The 13,200-nt window shown below is 39.0% G+C and overlaps 1 protein-coding gene across 1 annotated transcript in view; it reads right to left on the bottom strand.

Annotated features, from left to right (window-relative positions):
• CELF1 (CUGBP Elav-like family member 1) overlaps positions 1 to 13,200 on the bottom strand; it is a 58,895-nt gene that overhangs the window by 28,705 nt on the left and 16,990 nt on the right.

Raw genomic sequence — 13,200 nt, 5'->3', positions numbered from 1 at the left:
CACTCTACACAGCTGTTTAAAACTCTGTCCCATAATACAGTCAACATCTGGGATTCAGGATATAAATCTGCTGAGATAACTGAAAACTAACACTAGCTCAGCCATGTAAAAGGAAACCAGAACTGAAAGGAACCTAAGCTCAGTCTACCTACAATCTACCAAAGTTATCAATAATCACCGAAAATGAGAGAATGTTATGACTACATTTTTACATGCGACTAATTGTAACTGTTTATCAAGGTGAAGATTCATCTTAAAACAGAGAAACAGAATAAACTGATCCAATGGTAAGTTTCTTTAAGGGTTTACAAGGAAGTACTTCTTTGTGAAACTAGGGGGCTTTCAACAATAATTGGCAAAAAAACAGGTTAAAATTGTACATGAAAAGGCTGGGATTGGACAATACAGTTAGTCACAGACTGAATCAGGTTCAATAATGTCAGGGTTCTAACAGAGGAAAAAAAAAAAGTAACTTCTTAGACTACAACAACACGGAAGTTTTGAGTATGGGAATCCTCAATAGGTTCCAAGGCATTCTGTCTAGCCATATGAGCAGTTTACACCCAATTAATAAAAGTTGTGTTATGCTCCACCCAGCCAGTTGACAAGTCCCTACACTGCTCCCTGTATTGACTCCTCATTATTTGTTAAGTGCAGTGTGATGTCTGTTATCAGTACCCCCAGCCTGGTACACCAGAGCACCTCTCCCTGCAGAAGTCTGACTATAACGAGACTCTATTGCAGCTATAGTGATTAGCTGGTTAAAACTGCTGACCAATCCCTGCATAATCTAGAAAGGACATGGGGAGTGGAACAGCACCTATACAATGATTCCCCCCACCCCCAAACTCTTTGCTGAAGGTGGTCTTCTTCCAAAGCAGTCAGTTCTCTTCATCTCTGCTTTGTTCCTTTGAAGACAGTTTGAATGGCTTTTTAACTGCATGATAGTAAACAGTATTCCTCACTGTCCATCTGAAATCGTATTCCCCCCTGAAAAGAATTTAAAAAAAAATCCAAGCCCAGTACTGTTTAGTGTTTTTCCCCATCAATACACTGCTGTTCAGAGCCTAAGGAAAAAAGAGATGTTAGGGAAAGCTCATAATTTTATAGCTGTATGAAGAGACTTCTAGAACAACAAAGCTTCTTACTAGAAGGGAAGAGAATAATCATAAATGCTTTCACTCCTCTTCACCTTTCCACTTAGAAAGGGTCAGCACCTCTCCAAATAGCCAAGGGAAACAACACCCTTTACAAACATGTAAACTGCCTCTTTTCATTTCAGTTAAGAACAATTGGAAATTGTTTACCCTATCCAATAATAGTTTTCAGCCCTGCCTTCCATTGGTAGCTTCAAGAGTGCAAGATGGCTCCTGTTAGCTGGGCAACTCTTAATATGACCTCAACAGTATTCAAGGAATATTTTACTCCTAATTAAAAGGTTTAGTCTGGAGTCATTAATAGGGAAGAACAGAAACAGTTCTTTCCACAAGTGATTTCAACAATCTATGTTATGATATCAGTACCTGTAGCATACAATAAACAGTGTCATCAAACAGCTTTATTCCTCCTTAGTCCTTATCTCCACAATTATCAGACCATTTTCCCCCCATCTTGAAACCAACATCAATCTTCCATGACCACTAGGATTTCTTCAAGAAAACAAACTGCAGGCTGTCCTATCTCTCCTTCCTGTCCCCCTCTGTCCCAACAGACAGCAGGGGCTTGAGACAGCAATTCCAGCTATCATTTTAGTTAGAACTTAGATATGAAGAGGAAATACTTACACAGGGCTTGCATTCAAGGAGCAATGGTCCACCATCATCTCTGGGAGGAAATCCAACTTGAACGCGGCCATCACCTCAGTCTCTGACAAACTCCTAACACTAAATCAATGTACTGCCTAACCCCCTAACAACACCACTTCCAAAAGTCCTGCAGGTCTTAACACTCAGCCACACAAAAAACACTCAAACCACAGAAACAGAAGCTCAGGGAGACCAGCAATAGACACCACAGAAACAGGCTGGACTGGGAAAGGGACATGGAATCCCAGATTAAAAAGGGGATGCGACCATGTGAAGGGAGGCTCAGCTTAATACACAATGAAAATGCTGATGCACTAGGCTTGTTTTGTGCAATTTTCCCTGGCGAAGCAGTACTGAGTGCACTGTCAGATAAACAGAGTGTCAGATCCATGAAGATAGCAATGGGTAACAGAGCAGAAAGAATACAAACTCCAGTCTTTCCACCCCCAACTAACTCCTTGTCTCCCAAAATGGCAGGCCAAGGCCTTGAAGTTCAGACAAGCACTTTCCAAATCAGCAATACTAAGGTGTGAAGTCAAGAGGTTTCTTTACCATAAACATTTTTAATAGCTGATTTCACTCTCTTCCCCTTGTGCTCTACTATTGACACTCTCAACTTCTACGGCACAAAATGCCAACTACAATTTTTCTCCAAATCTGCCAGAAAAATCAAAGCTCAGATTATTCAAAAATTCCTTAACAACCACAGAACATCAAAACCGAATCCTTTTATAGAAGTAAAACATACATTGTTCTGGAAACAATACTTTGTCTAAAAATCCAGATGTACAGAGTCTATAAATGACCAAGAAAGGGAAAAAACTCCGTGATTTACTGAAAACCATTTTATAACACTGATCAGAACACCTCAGCTGCTTCATCATAAAAACAGACATAGCAAGTTGATCAAGGAACTGTGAGATGCATTTACATATGCAATGCAGGCTTCTTGTTAAATCTCCAATACCCAAACTAATGGGGAGATAATGTGGATAAAACTGGATACACTGTGAAATGCAGAAATATTTGACTGAGTGGATTGAGTGCTGCAGAGGCAGCTGAGTGTGTTGGAGCACTTCAGGAGGAATGGTTAATTGGAGTCTTAACATGAGACTAGCAACCCTTATATATGGTTGTTATAACCACAAAATAACCTCTCAGAGCATCAAGGACTGCACGCTGGAGCAGCTGTGATCACATCTTTCTCTTCTGTCAATGGCTGCAATAGGTACTTGCAGTTATTCTGACTGGCCAGTATACATAGCTTTATTTATTTAAGCTTGCACAGTTACAGGATGTCAATTGGTTTTTTTCATAAATAATGTTTCCAAGCCCTGAAAAAAATTTTTAAAAGAGAACTTTTCTTATCTTTTGCCAGCAGTGAGGTTAATTTAAAGGAGCTAGGCCTTGTAATACAAAGAGATATGCATACACTGCAAAATAAGAGAGGACATACATTTCTCACACATCAGATATTCAACAGTAACTACTTCATGCATGCTCTTACTATGTCATAAATGCAAGAAAGCATTCTCTTTAAAGAAAAAGGTGTAAGCTATCTGCTAAGCACCATTGTTAAGAACATGCAAATAGGCATTAGGGAGCACAGATCAATTTTTCAGCTTTCAATAAATGAAATTGTTCTGTCTACCTTTAGACACATATTACAGGCTTCCCACTTGAAAAATGCCATGTTGAGTAAAGTCCATCATATTAATAATATTCAAATGTTAAAATGATCCTAGAGCCCATTTCATGCATTTGTCTAAAATGAGACTGCAGAGAAAAACTTTTCAGGTTTATATGATTAGAACAACAGATTACAGGGTGTGATTCCTATGTGAGATGAATCTATAGACCAACATTGTAAATTCTGGCCCTATCCAGGAAGACCAGAACTCAATCCTTCTGGTCTTTCACTCATCTTAAGCATTTTACATCAGCCAGTAAAATGCCCCAGCTGCCATGCTCACTGTAGGTTCCATGAAAGACAATGCTGGCAACACATTGTCTAGAAAATGGGTTTTTAAAATGTTACTGAGATTGATTAGAAATGTTACTGAGATTGATTTACTGAAGAAAATCACTACACCATTACAATTTGATCCTATGCCCACCGTTTCCCACAACCCTCTGCTCCTCAAAATCAAGGTCCTATCTTCTTGTTCCATTAAGACAAAACTGCAATGTTATAGGCACAATTTGTTGGAAAGGAAGAATTAATACTAGAATGGTGAATAAATACCTGAAGATATGTTAGCCAAGACTCAGTGTCCCTGGTGCCATACTTCTGAAGTAATGATGGCAACTTCAGTGACAAAACAGTGTACAAGCGGGTTTGGTTTAGTGTTATTTAGCTGAAGGCTTCAAGCTAGTGAAATTAAAAGACTTACAGACTTCACTTGTGAAAATATCAAAAGGAGTGGAAAAACATGGTATTTCACTACTGCACAGAAATAAGAATTAAATGAGGAAAAAGTGTTTCTTTAAAATTAGAAAAAAAGCAAAAGTTATCCTAACCATTTCTCACAAAGAATGAAAAATAAGGGAGCTAAACACACTTATTTTTTGCTCAGATGTCAAATTCCTGCTGGCTTCCAGATCCATTCTTTGATTGTTTCTATTCAAAGGATAACAGAAACAATGCCTGAAATTCCAAGCTCCATGGATTGTAGCTACACATTTAAATGCTGTGCTCATCTGACAATATGAACATTAAAAAACTTCTATGTACTACACATTAGATCTCAATTTTTACACTTCTGAAGCCCTAGATGATGCTGCAGAATGTGTCATTATATGTGCTCCTCAGAGACTGCAGAGTACAAACGTCGAAAGTTCTTTGCTTTTTAAATTTACAGAATTACATCACATCCTAGGGCAAAAAAATCCTGAAAATTCACCACAAAACTGAAAATCCTCTATCATATTTTCTTTCCTAAGAAAGCCTAGTTTTAATGAGTAATTAACTCTGAAAGCTATAAGATAATACCACCTTTTATTTTATACATTCTGTATTCAGACAGCATACACAAATCTGATGCTGAGGGACTACTGGCATGGTGAGAGCAAGCTATGGGAAAGGATGCAGGCTATGGGGAAATCAGACACTGTGAAGCTCTGAAGGAGACAGGTCCTAGAATAAACTTCCCCTTGTATTATCTGTGCATATCCAGATTCTTACAGTGCTGCTGAATTGCAGTTTTGTTTTTACACTGATAGCCTCTAGGTTACATGCAAAATACAGCAGTTGCTTGTCAATATTTTGTTGTTTCATTGTTGATCGTGTAAGCATGTGGTCAGAATGTTTTCTGCTTGTGTTGAAATCCAAACTGTCTCCCCATGCCTCACTGGGTACAAAAAGCCCCTCACCTAGTTGCCAAAACTGCAGTTTCTTCCTCTGCCAATCTCTTTGACTGTTATGCACTGTGGGTACACAAATCTGACACATTGAGAATATTGAATTTACCATCGAAATACATGAAGTTTTTGGGCTGCCTACAATTCAGATTAAATTAACTGAAAAACATTTTATTGATGTGAACTTTGGTAGAAGTTCCCAGAAGATGGAGAAAAGGGATAGGAGGGGAAGACAACTGCCTCTACCTTGGAAATACCAAAGTTTTCTGGTGCTCCCTCTTATGCATTTATCTGAGAGCAGATAAATGAGATGTAGATGCAGATGAATTTTACAAATCAGGTAAATAAATTTAATTCTAAAAATAGATCCTACTATAAGCTTTCCCCCCCACCCTCCCCTTCCTCAAAATATTTCTGGGGAAAAATATTTGAGGTACATCAATACATTCCTGACCTACTTCCCTGGCTTGTGAATGAAGTCCTGTAGCTTCTACTTCAATTAACTCTGTGAAAGCTCAAAGGGAATGAATTATGAACTTTTGTCTGACTGAAGAATCCCCAGGACTCCCAGCTCTCTGCCAGCAGATGAAACAGCAAGTCACCCAGTCTTCTGGTTTGCAGAATGAGGCTTTCTCTGCCTAAGTACTCTTAGAAAGAAAAAAATGAAACAGCAGCTAAACAGACCTTTTTTGATAGTAAAGAAAAATTGTAGCAGTAAATTATATAAAATTTATTTTGAACAGTTAGGGATTTTTTTTTTCCTTGAAAAAGGAGATGAAACTTTGCACTGAAGTGAGGAAATTTGTTATTCTAATTAATTCTAAACAGTGAGGCTGATAAAAAGACAGACAAGAAACACATACAGGTACATTTTTGTCTCAAATTGTTTATGGGCCTCCTCAAATACATATGATTATCTGTTCTTCCTGCTATACAACATACACTTCACACAGATTCTCTGTGAATGGCAATGATAGGCCTAGATCATACCAAAGAGTGGGAATTTGCCTATGCATTTGCGTTAGGACAAAACAAACCAAACTATGTAAAAAAAAAAAAAAAAAAAAAAGAAAAAAAAGAAAAAAAAGAAGAGTTGTCCTGTTAAAAGCTACTCAAGAACTGAACTGTGCACATATGATGTAAATGCTCATTAAAACCACTGCACTATATTCAATTGCTTTAGTAAGTAACACTAAATCCTCCCAAAGAACTCCCCCAACACCACAAACTACACAACCAAAAAACCCAAACCCCACACCTCTGGACTTGAGGAAATGTGACAGCATAGACAGCAACCAGTATACACACTTTCCTTTCTTTTTGTAATGCCTTGCAATTGCTTTCACTATGCCACCCCACCACTTATGAACAAATTCAATCTGTGATATACTCAATATCTGGCTCACTCCCGAGGACAACTTACAGCAAATGGCAGACAGCAGCTCTGCAATACGAGAGCTTATCTACCAGGAAACAGGTTACAACATCTGTTCAAATCTGAGAAACAAAAAAAACCCACCCCAAACTGCAACTGAGTCCTGCTTTGCCAGTGGCTGCTACTGACGGCACGTCTAATGAGAACTTGGAGAAGCTGAATTACCAGTCTTAGGACCCTCTTATAACACATGTATCAAGTCCACAAAGTTTAAGGCAGTGGCCTACAAACTTTTCCTCTCTCCTGATACACTGCCTCTTCACCTGCTTGCCTGTGAGGGGATGCAGGATTGTGCTGTGAATATCCTGATGGGCCTGTGGCTATTGGAATTCTGCGATGTGAGCAGCCCACAGCTCTGCAGACAATGATCTGCTTCTCTAGGACAGAACAGCTGCATGATGCTACCCTGAGTTTTACTTTCTTAGAGCACAGCTGAGAGCTAACACAGCAGCATGAGGTTGCTAACCCAGTGCTTGACCCGCTGCAGCTGTGTCTGCTGCTTCAGTGATGATGCTATGAAGGCTTGCACAGGCATTACCAAAGAGAGAAAAATGGAATAGCCTGGCCATGAGACTACCTCCTGACAGGGACCTAAAACATCCATCTCTGACCATAAAATTTCTCATTACCCTATTGTCAATATGGAGTATGAAAGCTGACAGCCTTCACAGCATTACCTTGAGGTATATCCAATTATTCCTTCCAGAACCTGTATCTATTTTTTTTTTTACATAAAAAAACTCCAAAGAATTTCAAATACCTCAGTCTGCTATAGTGCAATGTACAGAGTGATAAAAAACTTCAGTTAGTATATGTGGATTTTTCCAAAGGCACACACTATGCACTCACCCTGTTTTCAAGGAGAGTATTGTGCAGCACCAAGACAGTAGACTAATACATTAGCACAGTGAAATAGGGGAAAAATATGCCTATATCTAAGTAAAATCTTCAAATTAAGACAATAACACCAAAGAGAATATGAAGTTTTATATATATATAAAAATATATACCTATTCCCCAATGATATATTCCATATGTACATTCATCTTCATAGAAATATAAGAAGAGGTACCTGGATTGTTTTCTTTACCTTATATTGTAATATATTTTCTTCTGCTAGCTTAAATTTTGTAATTAAAGTTTTCAATTGTTACCTTCAGAACAGTGATCTGAAATTTATGTTACATTTCTGTCTTTCCCTGATACATTTTGTTTATTTTGCAGATTTCCGTGTCTTTTTCAAACTATGGGAACGCAGAGAGACTTGTGAGTGCAAATCGTAGTTGTGAATTTAAAACTAAGGCACAGGACACAGGAAAACTTACTGTGATGCAAAAAAGACAATAAAAGTCTGGCTGAGAAGACACTGTATTAAAGGTACCAGACACAAAGCATACAAACAAACAAACTGCTAAAAGACCAAATAATAAATCTGAAGCAATTAATGCAGGACAACCCCTTAAAGCACCAATACCTGTAGAAGAGATAACAACAAGCCTTAATGCAGGTTCCTTAGAAAAATTAATTTTGTCAAATCACTGACAAGGAGCAAACAGCACATGCTTAACCCTCTTTGCAAGACATTTTACAATTAATAATTGATATTAGGAAAAAGCATTGATGTATCCCATGGCAATTGCTTTTAAAGCAGACATGTATAGGTTTCTTCCCCTCATTCTGGTATACTATTTCTACTATACTAAAGACAAGAATAACGTAAACAATTTAAAAAATTAAAGCTCTTTATCCTTACCTCTAGATTCTGGTTTGTTTTGTTGATTTTTTTAAAATAAGTAGATGTGAAATGTCTATTTCAGGTACTGCTTAAGCCCTACAGTAAGGTATGTAAAGAAAATATCACTTTAAATTTGTATTTTTTTTAACATACCCAAACATTCCAGTTGTTTGATTTTGAGAAGCATTTTGAATTTTTCTAATCACATTGCTAGAACATAAAAATTCTTACACTTTGCAAGAGACAAAAAACTATGGAAACCTTAAATAACTAAGAGATATCAGAAAGACTTGTAGACACTTTGGCACTGCAGACAGAAAATACTTCTTGAGAAAGTAGGAAAAGTGGCTTGGTCACAACAATAGTAAGAGGAAATGAAGGCAGCTGTATGACACAGGAGACAAAGCAGGAAATGAGTATAAGAGGAGAGGACACACACTTCTACCCTGTGGAAGGACAGGATGAAACATTTTAGGCAGTGGCAAGGTTTGAGTTTTCCCCTTGCACTCTTTGTTTTTGTTTATTGACTGAATTCAGATCCCAAGACACAGAAATACAGAGGGCATACCACACTTGCACTTCAATGCTCAAATCTTTACTGCAAGAAAATGAGAATATAATGCTTGGAAGCAATCTTGTGCTGAAGGCAAGGTAGAGATTCCACTTAAGTGTGTCTCTGCCCTCTTTCTCTCTCCTAAATGTTGCCTCTGAGTTTGGTTTGGTTTTGGTTTTTTTTCTTTTTAAGATGGATATAGCCAAAGGTAAACTCCTGGCCATCTTTTTGTGCAAGAAACAATCCTGCAAGCAATTCTATGGAACAGAAAACTTTGCTTCAATTTTTTTTACCTTGTCAATACAAACACAGTACCTACAAATCTGGTTTCAGATACTCCTGCATTTTCCTGTCCTCTCCTGTATGACATGAATCTGAAGCTCTGTACTTAGTCAAAAAGATATACTGGAAAAAAATATTTTGCAATCTCTACAGTATTCACCAGATTTTTAAGGACTCTTAAATCTACACATTTTAGGACAGTCTTCTGACACTGAAACAGAGCCAGAAGTTATTCCTCTAGTAAGGACCTGGAAAGCCAGTCATTCTTGGAAAGCTCTCAACAGTCTGCTTGTCCTCAAGCCAAACATGCCATAAAGCATTACAGCAGGCAAAGCAACTACATTTACACAGAGAAGGCTGTGTGGTTGCATATTGGACCCAGGGGGAACAACAGAACCAGCTGTACAATTCCAAGACAATATAATCTACAATATTATATTTTTATATTATTTATATTAACCTGCATGACGAGAACCTCTGAATCAAAAACACTTTTAAGTTTATGGCAAGCAACACATTTTGTGTACATGTAAACTAAAACCTTAAAGTAAGAACTGGGCAGAGTAACTTTTTTAATTCAAGAAATGTAATATGTTATCTTAACTCAAAGGAACAAACTACAAATTATTATTCTCCTTACTGAAATGTCTTAGAATAGCACTTAGACACTTCTAAAGTTTTTTCTGATTGTCTTTTTTTTCTTCTATTGAGTTTCAAGAGACCTTTTGGACTAAAAGCAGCAAGTCTCAAGTTTCAGTGTCCTTCGCAGCCACCAGAACAGTTGGACAAGCCGTTTTGAGGAGTCCTTTAATCTCAAATTGTTCTTATGAATAGCACCAGATACAAACAAGAATCAGTTAGTTAATATTATACTACAAAAACAGTAGTACTTTTGTAGCAGTATCTCTCTCATTTCATTTTATCCAAAGGAAAGCTTTTTGTTGCATGTTACCCAAAGAAAGTTGAAACATAGCCTAGACAGGGGCTCTCAGTTGACTGGGAGGGTCCAGTTGACTGGAAGTTAGCAAATGGTACACTCCATTTACATGAAGGGTTGAAAGGAGGATCTGGGGAACCACAGGCCTGTGATCCTGACCTCTGGGATGGGGAAGGTCATGGAGCTGATCATCCTGAGTGCCATTACACAACATGCACAGAACAAGCAGGGGATCAGGCCCAGCCAGCAGGGGTTTCTGAAAGGCAGGTCCTGCTTGACCAACCTGATCTCCTATGTCAAGGTGACCTGCTGAGTGGATGAGGGAAAGGCTTGTGATGTTGTCTACCTGAACTTCAGTAAAGCCTTTGACTGTTTCCCACAGCATCCTCCTGGACAAGGTGAATTTCCATGATGTGAATGGGTGTACTCTTTGCTGGGTAAAAGCTGGCTGGAGTGCTGGGCCCAGAGAGTGGTGGTGACTGCAGTTACATCCAGCTGATGGCTGGTCACCAGTGGTGATCTCCAGGGCTCAGCACTGGGGCCAGTCCTGTCTAATCGCTTTATCAATGATCTGAGTGAAGGGATCAAGTGCATCCTCAGCAAGTGTGCAGGCAACACCAAGCTGTGTGGCAGTGTTGATCTGCCAGAGGAGAGGAAAGCTCTGCAGAGAGATCAGGGTAGGCTGGATCCACAGACTGAGGCCAACTGTGTGCAGCTCAACAAGGCCCAGTGTCAGGTCCTGCCCTTGGGTCACAACAACCCCATGCAGTGCTACAGGCTGGGGGAAGCGGGGCTGGAAGGCTGCCCAGCAGAGTAGGGCTTAGGAAGGTTGGCTGACAGCAGCTGAACGTGAGCCAGCAGTGCCCAGGTGGCCAAGAAGGCCAATGGCATCCTGGCCTGTATCAGTAACAGTGTGGCCAGCAGGACCAGGGCAGGGATGTCTCCCTGTACTTGGCACTGGTGAGGCCACACCTCAAGAGCTGTGCCCAGTTTTAGGCCCCTCACTACAAGGACACTGAGAGGCTGGAGCACATCCAGAAAAGGGCAATGGAGCTGGTGAAGGGTCTGGAGCACAAGTCTTACAGGGGGAACTTGAATGAGCTGGGGTTGTTCAGCCTGGAGAAAAGGAGGATGAAGCGAGACTACTCTTTACAACTACCTAAAAGGATGTTGTACTGAGGTGGGGTCAGTCTTTTCTCTCAAGTAACAAAACCAGACAAAATGGCCTCAAGTCACACCAGAAGAAGTTTAGATTGGATATTAGGAAGAATTTCTTCACTGAAAGGGTTGTCAAGTCTTGGAACAGGCTGCCCAGAGAAGTGTTACAATCTCCATCCCTGGAGGTACTTGAAAAATGTGCAGATGTGGGGCTTAGCAATAGTTTTAGTGACAGACTTGGCAGTGTTAGGTTAATGGTTGAACTCTGTTATGGCATCACGTCATGAGTCCAGTCTCTGTCTAGACTCTAGTCATGGAATCTTTAAGGTTGGAGAAGACTCTTAAGATCACAATCTACAATCTTTTAATGCCCATTTTTATCTCCATGCCAAAGATTTCCATTTTGGAAGGGGCTCATATCTCATATGCAGAAATTTTATTTGAACACAGACATGTTTCAGCATGGTAAATGTGTGCATGACAAGAGTCAATACAGAGGTAGAACTGACTCCTTATCATAAAGCAAAGCTGAGTCCTCCTTATTTTTATTCTCTGTACCAGACCAGAAGCAGAATGCCATCAGTTTTATTCTGATGTATATCTCTGTATATTCTGATACATATCTCTGTAGTGTTAACCATGATGTGACATTTCAAACTGGAACATATACAAACAATTTTATATACCATTATTAGATGTTCAAGAAAAGACTCCATCCTCTTCCATTTGGTCACTTTTCTTATTCACATTTAGGCAGATGAATTCAACTTTGCTCTTAAGATGAGACACCACGGATCTTGCACCAAATCAAAGCGACTTATTTTCATCAACCAGAAACTCGTGATTATCTTGCTATTTAAATATCTGATGATTATCTTGCTATTTAAATATCTGATGATTATCTTGCTATTTAAATATCTGATTGTTTTGTTATTTAAGTAATCCAAATATATTGATTCTGGACCTGGGTAGAGAATCCCATGAGTTTGAAAAACTAGGTCAAATCAGTTTAGTCTGTCTCAAAAGATGCAAATTCTTCAGAAAAAAGACACAAACATAATGATCAGTATTCTCTCTTTCCACTCTTCTGTATGGTACTAATGGACAGCAAAGGAGCAGGAAGCACAAAGTACAGAGCACCAGTCATTAGAAAAGAAGTCGAGTGTTTTGCAACCCACACAATGCCTGGAGACAAATGTCCTTGAACTGGTACTTCCAAACACAGAGGTCAGTCACCAATTCTCTAAAAAGTCACTTGACAATTAAGGTGATCTTGGATTTCTTAAACCAACTTTAGATCTTTCTACCCTGATGAGTAACATATGGAGAGACAGGATATCCTGCACTTTAAAGACAATTTGTTTTTCTTTCTGATATAGTCATAACCAAATCCTTCCCAATGTATTTATGAAAACAGTTGCAAATGTCTGTCCATAGAAGAAAACAACTCTTTCCTCAAGACAAGATAAAAAAACTCAATTCTCCCTGGTTGTCTACAGACCAAAACACACCTTAAATATTTCTGCCATAGCAGAGTTAATTCATGGGAAGAAACATCACCAAATTTCAGTTGTGGTGATACTGATAGTGTTACTTAACACAGCAGTTACAGGTCAATTGTCTCAGAAGTGAACTGAAACTCTTGAGGTGCACAGTACAGTCTGATACATTCTTTTGTACTCCTCTGACCACACAGTAAATCATTCCAACTTCCTAAACCAGAGAAACAACTAGATCACAGAAGAGCTTTTTACGGGGTTGTCAAGCTGACTCTGTCTATAATGCAAGCTACCATGAGAACCAAACATAACCAAAGGACACAGCACTAAACTCTCACCTGGAAACTGAGAAGGGGCAATTGTCTCAGCTGTCACACGAAACTACAGCCTTACTGGACTTCTAGCATGAAGAAAATTGCACCAAAAGATCCTCACA

The sequence above is a fragment of the Molothrus ater genome, chromosome 6 (genome assembly GCF_012460135.2).
Source record: "Molothrus ater isolate BHLD 08-10-18 breed brown headed cowbird chromosome 6, BPBGC_Mater_1.1, whole genome shotgun sequence".
Lineage (NCBI taxonomy): Eukaryota > Metazoa > Chordata > Aves > Passeriformes > Icteridae > Molothrus > Molothrus ater.
This window is presented reverse-complemented; position numbering and strand designations above follow the sequence as displayed.